The 13,753-nt window shown below is 31.8% G+C and overlaps 1 protein-coding gene across 2 annotated transcripts in view; it reads right to left on the bottom strand.

The window, feature by feature from the left end:
* LOC147078033 (irregular chiasm C-roughest protein-like) overlaps nucleotides 1-4,349 on the bottom strand; it is a 622,953-nt gene extending 618,604 nt beyond the window's left edge. For both annotated transcript variants that reach the window (XM_085940191.1, XM_085940190.1), the window contains exon 1: nucleotides 3,653-4,349. The gene's annotated coding sequence lies outside the window, so the exon portion shown is untranslated. The remainder of the gene's footprint in view (nucleotides 1-3,652) is intronic.
* Nucleotides 4,350-13,753: the final 9,404 nt, after the last annotated feature.

Genomic DNA, 13,753 nt, shown 5'->3' on the forward strand with positions numbered 1-13,753 from the left:
ATAGTATTACGAAATCATATTATATATATGTATTGGCTATAACTTAACTATAAGACATTATAATTTAGATATTGGTTACAGGAATCCGATGACAGCCATACATTGTTTGTTACAAAGCCATTAAATTATTATATACATCGAGTTGGTATGTACCTATTCATCTAAATAAGAAGACTCTTTTGGACATGTCAGTAATAAAAACGAAACAGGTAAAAAGAATGAATGACAATACACTGAAGCCACGGTGATTAACATATAATATATGATAAGAAGCAGCAGCGGATTTCGCACTATTTGTTTTAAATAAGCTTAAAATTCCAGGAATTATATTATTAACGGTACAAGTCGATTTACGAAGAGCCAGCCGGGAATTGCGTTAATTTTCATAGCCAATTTTTGCAAAATTAATGAATTCAAGAATGAAAACTTAACCTAACCTAACAAATAATCCAGTATATCGCAATCACGCACACTCTAGTGCACGCCAACCAAGGTCTTGGGAAGTTGCTTCTGGGACACTTTCGGCACAAATTTGAAGAGCGGTTAACGTTCATTACGCCACAGTATACGCCTGAATAGCGGGTGTGGAGACGTGGGGGTGGTGGAGGGAAAAGCAAGTATATCGGCTATTTTCAAAAATTGTTTGCCGCTGGCGTCCTTAAACTGGCAAGAACCTTATTAACAATTATTTAATTACTGATAATATAAGCTTTATTAATATGTTATGATAATATAACTATTACTTTTTCCGCGGTAGTGGTCCCCGAAATGTATCTCTTATTTTTACCGGTCTGCAGATTTAAAAAGGTTGTGAAACAGTGGTATAAACTGTAGAGAGTCTGAGTAATAATTAATTATTCCGGATTACTCGAAAATATGATTGGGACCGGTTTTGCTACCTTAACACTGTCGCCACTGAATATTTAAATAAATTAATAAATCTGTTTGTTAATCAAAACCGGTCGTGGCGTTCATAAATCACGGAATTAATGAGTTTTGTGTTATGAGTACCTACTAAATATTTCATTTTGTAACTAAATACGTTTGAGTGACTTCGTATTTTTGAAAGCATGAATCAATTATCGTGATAAAACACTTTGAGACAGTCATGGAAAACGTAACGTAAAATTAATATATTAGCTTATATTAGTTGAATGGAGTACAGGAGTGCTAGTAAACCTACTGCCTACGAGTCGTATTTGGACTATAAATAGTTGACTGTGTTAACTTATTTTGTTGAATTATTTATAAGTATAATGAATAAAATTATTAAAGAAAATTCTTAATATGTTATACCCACGATGGTCACGCGGCTTAAGCGTCGGCCTATATCGTCTTGGGTCCCAGGTTCAAATCCTGGGTCTGGCAAGTACACATATTTTTTACAACGTTTTTATTAGATCGTATTCTTATTTGTCCGGTGGTTGTTTATCCGGTACAAATCTTGCAATTGATTTTTAAATAACTTCCCGACTAGCTAGACATTTGAAACTTTTGGAATATATCAGAATACGATGCCAATGCATTCTTTTAATACTTTTAGCCATCTTTAAGTAGACTTGAATTCATTTTCAGTTAATTCTATTTTGTATGAAAAGTTATTTCGGAAGAAATCCGTAATCCAATCCACTATTATTCGTTGCTAAGTGGTTGGTTATAGCAACTAAATTATTAATATATACGTGCTTTACTATGGAAATAAAAGGTTTAAAGACTTAAATTAAAAATACATTTGAATGAATCTTTTTTTGACGTAATATCTTCACTACAATATTACAACTGGGAGTATGGATAACTGGATGTATGCTTTGTTTGAGGCTTTCACGGTTGTTTTTTATCGTAGTATATTCTTGGGTTTTCACCGTGTCTCCTTCTTCCTTCTTTACTCGACGTTTCGGGCTCGTTGCAGAGGCCATTATCAAGAGATATGTTTTATGATGAAACGTAGTGTAGGTATGTGAATGTAAACGTTGATGTTGAAATCCACAGAAACCCTGATAATATTAATAGGGATGATGGATTACGGTTAAAAACGTCATGACTTCCGGCACTATCAGCAAAATCTAATATTCGAGCCGGTATCCCCGGTCGTAATAATTGACAGATTACTCTGAGCAACGTTTGCTCTTAGATAATCGGATTCCTTTTGACATTCTAAGAGCAACGTTTACATTCACATACCTACACTACATTTCATCATAAAACATATCTCTTGATAATGGCCTCTGCAACGAGCCCGAAACGTCGAGTAAAGAAGGAAGAAGGAGACACGGTGAAAACCCAAGAATATACTACGATGGATGTATGCTATTTTTATAATATTGCTGAATCTGGCAACTTGCAAATGCATACGATACTTAGGAATTGAATTTTCAAAATAATATCACCAACTTTTAATGGACTGTATTAGTCATCGAATGGTGAACACCAAGTTTTCTTATACAATGTAGTTGTATTATATTAGTGATAAAATTAAATCCTTGCAAAATTTATTGAATACGATGTAATACGTAAAATTATTGTACCTATGTAAAAAGTATTTTGTTTCAGTCCTCTTTTTATGCAAGTTGGTGACTTTTTGCAGTAAGTATACGGTAGATATACACTTTGAGAGGTTTATTCAAACGTATTGCATGAAAATTCTCGGTATTTATAATATAAGTATTTATATCGTCACCAACTAGATAACTTGATTTTCACTGTTTTTGAGATATCTATTTAATATGATTCTACATTGTCGTACAAAATGATAAAACTAGGTTAGTCATAAGGATGGGAACTGTATTAATATTTTGTTTGAAAATATTAGATAACTTTAAAACCATAAGTGCATTAAATAAATACAATAAAATATCTACAATATTTTTTCATTTAATTGTTCCCAAAAGCACAATTTACCATTTTTATTTTAAATAATAATTATAACCTAGATTTTATGTCAATCAAGTAAAGTTTAAATATCTTTTCCCAACAATGACCAAATTAATCATAGTTATCTAGTTGTAGTATTGAGGTAACGATATAATAATTATGTAGATAGCTAAGTATTTTAAAAAGTTGAAATCTAATATTTTTCACCTAAATGTTAATAACAGTCGAAATATTTGAAAATAATTTAAAAAAAAAATAAACTCTAAGTATGGATTAAGTACCTACTTACTAGGTAATATATTATTTTTTTTAGTTTATATCTATATACCTATTTATAATTAGAATGTGGTCCATATAATGTTCTGTTTCTTACAAAGTTAATTTAAAATATTTTATCGTTAATTTGTAAGTATCTAGTAGAATAATGTTTTAACAGTTTCTTACCTACATACATTACTCAATTTTGTTATTACAAGGCCTATTATTAAATAAAACTACTTGTAAGGCCATTACACTGATTAGCGTTACATTTCAATTAAACTGAATTCAAAGCGCGATTATTATAAAGGTATTAAGAATGTCTATTATAAAATGGGAATTCAGCGCAAAAGCCTGGAGGCTTTGTATTAAAAGCTAACGGGACCAAACATCGTTTTTCCACATGGTACTGCTGAGTGCAAACAAATCAATTACAATTTTCCCGCCGCTCGATATTATGTTGTTGTGGACGGCAAAAAAGCAAAGATTGATTATGACAGTATAATTTAATTGAAAATCTTACCTGCCGGTACACCCCGAGAGCCGTCACAGGTGATAGAATCCAATCTATTCAAGAAATCCAGGTAACGTTCAACGTTTATAATAATATATTATAATACATGTCACTGTTATTAAACTGTCTATATATATTTTAACACTTCACTATCTTACAATACTAATATGATATCTACTGTTTTTTATTATTATGATAATTAATTATGAACTTATTTATTAGGTTTATTTTCACTTTTGCACTGTATATTTCGAAGAGTTTAGAATCAAAACAACATACACATTTTGGCGGTAAACTTTTCGTTGTGATAATCCTTTTAATCATAGAAACCGGCTTTATTCAAATCGCAACGTCTTTCACAGTCCTTAAATGCCACAATAAAATACGGAACGTACACAGTTTTCCTTTCACAAGCGGAAAAATAAACGCAGGGGGTGGCGTTGGCTCGTAAAATAACCTTAAAAACCCCCTTTGGCGGAAAATTTATGTGTGCTATGTAGCGGTAGTGCCTCCTCGTCAAAACGACTCGCGATATATTAGCATAATTTAAAATTGTTATGATTTAATGAGCCGTTAGAAGCTTATAAACATTACTCTGTTAGAAAATACACTCTTGACGTTAGTGTACTTGTCAAAAGTGCGCTATTTACGCGTGGAATTGAGCGTCGAACGGACGTCGTCTCAGCGCGACGTTTACGCTAGAACTAAAACAGCTTTTTGAAAAAGCTCCGCGCGCGCCGCACAGCCTTTGCGTGGGACGTACGTCGTACGCGTCTTCCAGCCACGCGAAACAATAACGTCAGTCCAATCTTATCTGGCGAGAATCCATTTAAAATAGGCGAACAATATTCCGGCGAGATTGTGGCGAAAATTACCGCCGAAACGAGTGTAAAGGCATTACCGAAAAGTCTACTCGTAACGTTACAGGTCATTTAGCATAAAAACACATTTCACACATTGAAATATTGCCCATATTTCAAAGCTTAAATATACGGTATATCGCCGAATCTCTGCGGAAAGTCACCAACTCAAATCTTTGAAGTGTAATACTTAATAAAACCTTCATTTTACAATTAATCTAAAAGCCAACGTAAAAAAAACAGTCTTCATGAAAAAAATATCTCTAGAATACGCTTTTCATTGTAACTATAAAATGACACAAAAATGCCATTTTTATTTTTAAAATAATATATTAATAATTACAAGATAAAAAGAACTTTTTATATACTTACAACGTATATAAATTTTCTGTTGAATCATATAAACTTGACTTGACTAGCTTAAACGATCAAAAAAACTGTACTTGATAAAAATAATACTGAAATGCCATTTTGATTTCCATAGTAACGCACGTATATATTAATAATTTAGTTGCTAGGACCATCGGCTTAGCTACCAATAATGGTGTCGAAATAACTTTTTAAACAAAACAGAATTAACTTAAAATGAATTTAATTCTACTTAAAGATGGCTAAAAGTATTAAAAAATGCATTGGCATCGTGTTCTGATATATTCTAAAAGTTTCAAATATCTAGCTAGTCTGGAAGTTAGTTAAAAATCGATTGCAAGATTTGTACCGGACAAAAAACCACTGGACAAATAAGAATACGAGCTAAGAAAAACGTTGTAAAATGAGTAGGTATGACATAAATTATGTAAATACGAATTATAACATTATTTATTTTGTAGTATTAATCTGTGTCCTTGAAGTGCAGAACCTACCTGCCAAATTGCGACGGTAGTACATGTGTTTAACCAAATTGCTTCGGATGTAAATATATTCCATTTGCGTGATAATGAGTTTAGGTGGATGCCGTTTTATAAACTCTTAAAATATTGGTCTACTTAGCTTACCTATTCGGTATACTTTCATGGAGGTACTTTTCTGTTTACTTGTACATTTTATTTTTTATTTCATTTTTTTTTTTTTAACATATTGTGGACATTACAAATTATAAGTTTAAGACGTTCACAACATGACATTTAGAAAGAAAGATATATAAATATAACAGTATTATATAAAAAAAGAGATATATCAGTAGATGAATTAGATAGGTACAAGGAAGTACACCGGATGAGTTAAGCAGACCCTATTTTAAGATTTTATAAAACAACATCCACCTAAACTCATTCTCACGTAGGTGGAATATATCAACACCCGAAGCAATTTCGTTGAACATAGTTATCACTCTCCCAATTGGCATTACCAGTGGCAGGTTGGTTCTGTACCTTGGGAGAATAAACAACTGGTGGTCTCTATTTCTAAGATAGTTATCAGGGACACACAGGTCAACACTGCCCAGAATGGCAGAGTTCTCATTTATACCTTGTATAAGTCGAAAAAAATACGTAGCTAAATAAAGATTTCTTCTAAATTGCAGACTGCAGTATGTAAGCATGCCTAAGAGAAAGTCAGTTGGATAAAGCCACGGATAGTATCCATACAACCTCAAGTAAAGGAGTCTCAAGAATTTCTTCTGTACCCTCTCCACCATAAGGCCATTTTTTATTACCCTTCTAATTAATCTTCTTTTAAGTTTTTTTGTAGTGTAATGTTACGTATTTATTTGTTTTTCCCCATAGGTTCGGTTTTGTGTCATATCGATACTGACTATGAAGTATTTTTAAACTCTGTAGGTCCGATTATTTTCACCATAAATTTCACGTAATACCCAAAACGTAGCTCAATTAGATTTGTATATCGTCACCTCAATACTACAACTAGATAACTCTGATTTGGTCATTGTTGGAAAAATTAAATTTAAATATTACTTGATTAACATAAATTTAGGCTATAATTATTATTTAGGGGCAAGTTGTGTTCCTCTGGACAATCTCCAGTTTTAAGCTTTCCTGATTTTTTTCCTCAAAAACTATAAAAAAAATAGAAAAAAAGATTAAACTATTTCGAGCTCAAATAAATGATGCATCACTTTTTATTTTTTGTTTCAATGAATGTTTTTCAATAAGCGAGATATAGACACTTTTATAAAAACCCCTAAATTGTCCAGATGAACATGTCCATGTATGTTCCTCTGGACATAGGGTCATGTTCTTCTGGACAGTATTGTTCCTCTGGACAGCACATAATCAATCATTTTTAACTTAGGTATAACCTATATATAAAACAATATTTATTACTCAAAATATTTTTATTTAAATTGGCAATAAAAATAATACATTTTTTTTATACATAAGTACTATTTAATGAGACAAACATAGTCAAATTTTATCTCTTTGTAAGTACGTCTGCAATTAATAGATACCTACTCACTACTAACAGATTTGTCCGATTCATTATTTCAAATATTTTATATTTTAAACACTTTTTACAGACAAAAAAACCTTCACGTCACTCCCTGGTATGTTTCCTCTATCAAATCACATGTTATTAGGTACGCTAGTTTCAGTACCCAACCTTTGACAAATGCCACAAGTAACCATTAACTCATTACTTAAGATCTCTCGATGCATGGTTTGTGGTATTTGGCTGATACCGAGATCGACAGAAAAAATAATTGTATTCCTTTTTTCAGTTTTACTTTTAGCTTAATATGTCCCGTATAATTTTGTTTTTAGATTCATTTTTTATGTTTCTTTTCAATGTCATTGATATTAATGCATTTTTCTATGGTGTGTTAGTCAATATCCGGGATTTTCCTGGTTTACTACCATGGACGAATTTTTTGGGCGTGCTTTTAGGAAAGGACTAACTATTTCAGGTAATTTGCTTGTATGCACCATTTTCCTGCCTCAAGGTAAAAAGAAAATGTCTCGTGCACCTGGTCAGTTGGCAACTGAGCAACTTGGATTGACTCAGAATTCTTTGTTTCCATGACTGAAATAGAGCCGTCCTCCTGTTGGTTTATTATAATTGGTTCAAGATTTTGCGGACGATCTTTGACATATGCAGATAAAAAATCATCTTCTGTAAAAATAGCATAGTTGAGAGGAGTATTACCTGTTACTTAAAATTGCTTACAACAGATTGTCAATAAGTTATGATCCACGAGGTGATCCCTTGTCTTTCCAAGTTTGCTGCGTGGCACTTTAATATAAACTGGGTGGAGGTTAAGTTACTTTGTTCATAAAAATATGATGCATTGTTCCTCTGGACGTGTCCAGAGGAACATGGCATGGCAATTTTTAACTGTTTTTAATATTGTACTTTTTGGGGTTAAGTTATCAAAGAGGTAAAAGCATTCTAAAAGAATACACTGTTATATGACATTAAATAGAGCCATACAAGGCGTCTTTACAATAAAAAAGTCACTTGATAATAAACAAAAACACTTAATTTTTCTTTGACAAAAAGACAAACACTATGATTGTCTTTCACTTTGAGACATGAGACTAAACGTCAGGACAGTTTTGCCTGGTGTAAAAATGTGCGTTCGAATGTGTTGAAAGAAGAAAAATATGATTGCCCGTTTACGATAAAACACCACTGTCCAGAGGAACACAACTTGCCCCTAAAATAAAAATGGAAAATTGTGCTTGTCTAATTAAGAACAATGAAATGATGTTCAATTTTATGAAAAAATATTGTAGATTGTATATTATTTCATTTATTTAATGCATTTAGGGTTTTAAAGATAATATCTAATATTTTCAAACACAAAATTAATACAGTTTCCATAAACTTCTGACTTAGGTACCTAGTTTTTTAATTTTGTATAGAAGGAAATGTAGAATCATATTCAATAGCTATTTCAAAAATAGTGAAAATCAGGTTACCTAGTTGTAGTATTGAGGTGATGATATGCTGTACAACTCTGTATCTTTCCATTATGATTTTCTAAACAATACTAAACACAGTTGTCAATTTTAATGGAAATCAGAAAAAAAATGTCTACTATGACGATTTAAAAATCTATACTATCTACTATCTAATCCTACTATTTGATAACCATAAATAAGTCATGTTATAATATCATTATCTCGATTTAATAATTAAACTGTGTGTCTTTTGGCGAAATTTTGTTTTATTAGAATTACTTCACAAGAATCATCGACGAATCGATATCTCATAGAATATTTAAATTTGAAACCCAATATCTAGGATTTTTAAGCAATGATATTTGTAATATTGTCGACAGATGTATTAGGCTGAAAATTTATAACTTGTTATAAATTATAACTCTAAGCCTGGTTTAAAAATATTGTTAGTTGATGAGTTTTTGCGGTAATACGACAATGTCACCATACTTGCTTCGTCTCCCTTTTGATAATATTACAGTATACACACAGAATAAGCGCTAGGAGGAACTTTGTCTATGTGAGCAATTTTCAATCGTGCTTTGATAACGTAAAGTGTTCTTACCTTACGTTCAAATTCAATTACAATCTCGCGCACTGAATAACGAGAGAATCTGTCAATGGGTTTAATTCATAGAATGAACTTTGTCTTACAATTTTGAAAACGATACTCAGGTATTTAGGTTCGATGCATAATTATTCATGGATTAACTAATTTAACTATATTATTTTATATAGCCTATAGATATGATCATAACAATGTTTTCATTTATTTTTACTATATACACAAAATAGATTTAGCGAAAAACCTCACAAGGAAATCGGCAGGATGGGCAATCGTTAGAAAAATCTAGTCATACGGTGATATTCAAATGGTATAATATAACGTCTGAACGATTGAGCTAGATCACTGATTCCTAACATTTTTCGTACCGCGACACTCTTTTTTAATAACCAAGTAACCTGAATCCTCCCGCCACATTAGCATAAAAAGACAATTTTAATAGACCAAGTAAAATACATATTATTTAAACAAAAATCTCGTTGTTCATTATTTAATTATCGAACATACATAATTTGAAAACACTTCTGAGAAACATATAACCAATAGATGAAATCTTTTTTGAATAAAATACGACACCAAACAGAAATCGAACCTGCGTCTTTCGGGATTCACGCCCACGCGCATTGACCATAATCATATAGGCATCTTATCTAATTGCGACGAAAACTTTTTTTACAATACTCACTGAAGTGCTTTCTAAATTGTTACATTCTTAAATGTTATGAATTATTCGTCGAATTAAAAAAAGTTAATTTAATTATCGATCATTGTATACTTTCTTTCAGTTTTGCATCTGAATTAGCAATCATCGCGTCAATTTCTTTTATGTATTTTTTTATGTGGCTCATCATTTTTTTAAACATTTTTTTTCTTAATTTCACATTATTGAGACATTTGCATTGATAACTATTTCAAGCCATGCACCCGTCCTTAGAATACGAGAAGATAAGCTGTAAAACTTTACTCGTATAGTGGTAAATTATCTTCAGTAGGATAGGGTAAAATTTATATTTATTGTAAAAAAATTAATAGGTACGTAATCATCAAGATAGGTCGATTCACTGTCTGAAGTTGACTAGTTCCTGTTATCCCTCCCTATCTTTCCTGCCTAGCTTACTGATCCAGTAGATTTAAAGGCGGATAGAAAGACCACAAAAGAAACCACTTAACAAGGTAAGCATACAAAAAATCAAGATATAATAAATACCTATGGTAAAACCAGTATTGTCAGATAAGATTTATAGAATTTCTCACATGAAGACCCAAAATTTCTCATTTGAACCAAAAATTACAGTGAGTAAGTAGTTCATAATTACCGCGGTTTTCAGATTGAAAATAAGGTCAACTGTTGACACACAATAATCGAAAATTCATACTTATGTATCGTGCAACTTTAAATGCTAATAAACGTTAAATAAAACAGCATTTTTTTTCCTTATCCGTAGAACAAATTTGCAAGGAAAGTATGTTATGAAAATGTTACTTTTTATCAGAATTTAAGAATAATTGACAACTCCCTAAAAATCACATCGCGACCCATGTGCTGGAAATCGGTGAGTTAGACGCCTTTGGGTGGAGGATATAATATATACATACCCCACCATAAATCGTCCGTTGTTCGAATTTATAACTAAGCTCATCATAGTATAAAAAGTAATGAATGGTATGTCAAATGTTAGCATGAGGCGCCTTCACTCAGCGGACAACTACTTATACTGGTGGACCGAGACAAATGGAATCAGCTTTATCCTGCAGTGGATTGATCCAAGCCGTACATATTTTGGTGGAAAGTTTATGTATACTTACTTATATTAATTACATAATATTACACACAGAATTATTAAACAACGCCTACGGCTGGTGTCGTTCTCTGAACAGTATTGATATGAAAAATTGAGTTTCACAAATATTTATACTTATAAACTAGTCGAATCGCTGGTTATTTTACTATTTTACGTATATGTATATGCAAGTAGATCGAAATATCATATACCTGTCGAGTGCCTAATCCTGCATTGATGAGCAGATATAGACGAACTATGTCTAGAAACAGATTTTCTATTTATGAAGATGAAAAACTTATGACATAAACCAGGTATGGCGAACCTATGACATGCGTGTCACTGAAAGACACACGAACCATTTTGTATGGCACGTAAGTAAATTATCTATGTAAAATGTAAAGGATTATTAGTTTTATTTGATTAATTAATTGTTTAATTAAATAAAACAAATAATTAATCAAGTAATACAATGCAGTTCCACCATGAATTGACAGTTAACACTATAAAAGAGATTAGTCGTTTTTTTAATATACATTTAGGTAGTTAATTTTTCTAAAATCTACTGTATTTTTAAAAGTTACTTTTTTGTCTACATTGTCAATAAGCGATAATTTGAATAATTATATGTTTATTGATATCCCTACCCATACCAATAATAATATGATGTATCTGAAGAAAAGTATTTTTATTGTAGAATATGAATGAAACTCATTTACTAAACTTATACGTTTGATTCTATGAAAAAATAGCAAACCGCTATTTTTAGACTCTCTGTATGAATTATTTCATATTGAAAGAAAAACATTACCTTCGAAATAGTTATACGATCTGTACGTTTCTGTAATAATCCGAATCCTTAATTTTTATCGTCAAAAAGTCTTCAATTACAACGGCAATTATATAAATTGACACCAAACAAACAACAAATAACTTGATAAAATGCAAAAAAGTATGTAAGTATTTAAAAAATATAATATCGTACTTATATGTTTTCGTAGCCCTCGGTGATTGATGTAATTACGAAGAAACGCTTCACGCGGCTGGGACATGTGTTCCGGATGCCGCCAGAGAGTGCAACACATCGTACACTTGTGGCACAGCCTCAAGGGTTCCGTCCCCATGACCGGCCTTCCCTCACCCTGCAGCGGTACTACAAAAGCGACATACGCACTGCAGGTCTGACATGGCTGAAGGCGCGAGAGTTAGCGATGGACCTAGGGAAGTAGCACGAACTTGTGCTTACCCTACGCCCCAATGCTGGAGCGTGATAGGGTGAAATAGTAGTATCATTAGTTATACGTTTTGGTAATTTTACAAAAACCCAATGTATTAAGTATTTTAATTTTCTTAGATTTTTAAATTTGATACACTTATTGAAAAAGGCTTTCAAGCCCTGATATAGACTATGAGAATGCAATAAACATTGTAGCCAAAAAAACACGGAGAAAAACGATGGACGATTTAATTTACGATAAATATAGTAGGTATATGCAGTAGGTACCTATTTCTTTAGATGTGTAATGTATACGAAAAAAACAAGAATATAGATAATCTAGAAATTTTATAAGAATACTGAAAATAAGTAAGAGTACGTACTATATTGTAGGTTTATTAAAAGAGTATCTCTTTGGTTGAACCGTCTGAAATAAATTATTTTATACCAGGATTTATTGATTAGAAGAAATACCATCATACTTGAAAGACTTTCAATCATAATAATATATAAGACTAAATGCAATAGCACATCTATCAGAAAATTATTCCAGAGCTTTTGGAAGCTCACAGTTGTATCTTGCTCACATGTATTAACATTTACAGCCAGCTCTTTTACACAAAATATTCTCATCTCTTTCTGTCTCACCGTACAAATTGTATAAGCGCTTTCACTCTAAATAGCATTGTGTTTCTCTATTTTCTTCTCTACAAATGAAACTAGACTTTTTAATGAATTTCCAATACAAGAGGTAAGCTTTTTTCAATTTGCGACGTCTGTATAAGGCAATTATGTGTCAAATTGGTCGAGCAGAAGAGTTTTGCAAATTATTTTTTTTTTGTTTTCCATTTCGCTTCGCTATTTTTATGGTGGGACACTTTAGTTGATTCTGAGAAATAAATTAGTACGTGTATTTATTCATTTGTCCATAATTCGTGTAAGTACGATTAATTTATTTTATTTTAATTTAAATTGTGTTATTCAATTTGTTTAATATAATATGGATACATTACTAACAAAATATATACCACTAAACCTAATTGAAACGCCATTTCTACTTCAATAGACAATATTACGAGTCCACGGTTTCAGATATGTATATAAAAAAATACACATGATAACTTTCAAAACTCGTGAGTGACTGGCAACATTATTCGGATAAATAAAATAGGTAAGTATGTATCTACCTATAATTCAAATATAATTCGCAAATCTGCATGTGTCATTGCTTGTCGTCAATGGCGTTACTTCCAAGGATAACGGAAGTAAACTAGACATCACAAAACCGAAAAAAAAATTACAGTCCTGTTAAACCTTTTATGTTAATTAATACATTATGTTTCCAACTAGTGAGGTGATTTTTTTAATGGAAAGATATTTCCGTTATTACTAAGTTTATGTACCTATTTCTATATATACGAGTACCTAATGATGCTTCTCGGTTTGCCGCCCTTCGATTAACTGCCGCCCTTAAGCGATACTCAATCTGCCTACCCCCATGGGACGTCACTGACTCCCAGGTTCGAATCCTGGGTCTGGCAAGTACACCTATTGTTTTTCAATTTGTCTGAGTCAGAGTATGGACCTAATAGGTTGAGCAAGTGGCTGACATCCATTTCTCGTAAAAACAAAATCTGTTAATACAAACCTATACCATGTGGAGGCCTACATAATAATAATCTTATTAGGATCGGACATGGTCGAATATACATCATATGGACTTGTGTATTCTCTTTTTAAATTATTTATTTATTCACTACATGATTTTATTTCATACCGCACTGTATTT

This window comes from Rhyacophila brunnea, unplaced genomic scaffold (genome assembly GCF_057557595.1).
Source record: "Rhyacophila brunnea isolate RB1 unplaced genomic scaffold, BYU_Rbru_1.0 scaffold_12, whole genome shotgun sequence".
Taxonomy (NCBI): Eukaryota; Metazoa; Arthropoda; class Insecta; order Trichoptera; family Rhyacophilidae; genus Rhyacophila; species Rhyacophila brunnea.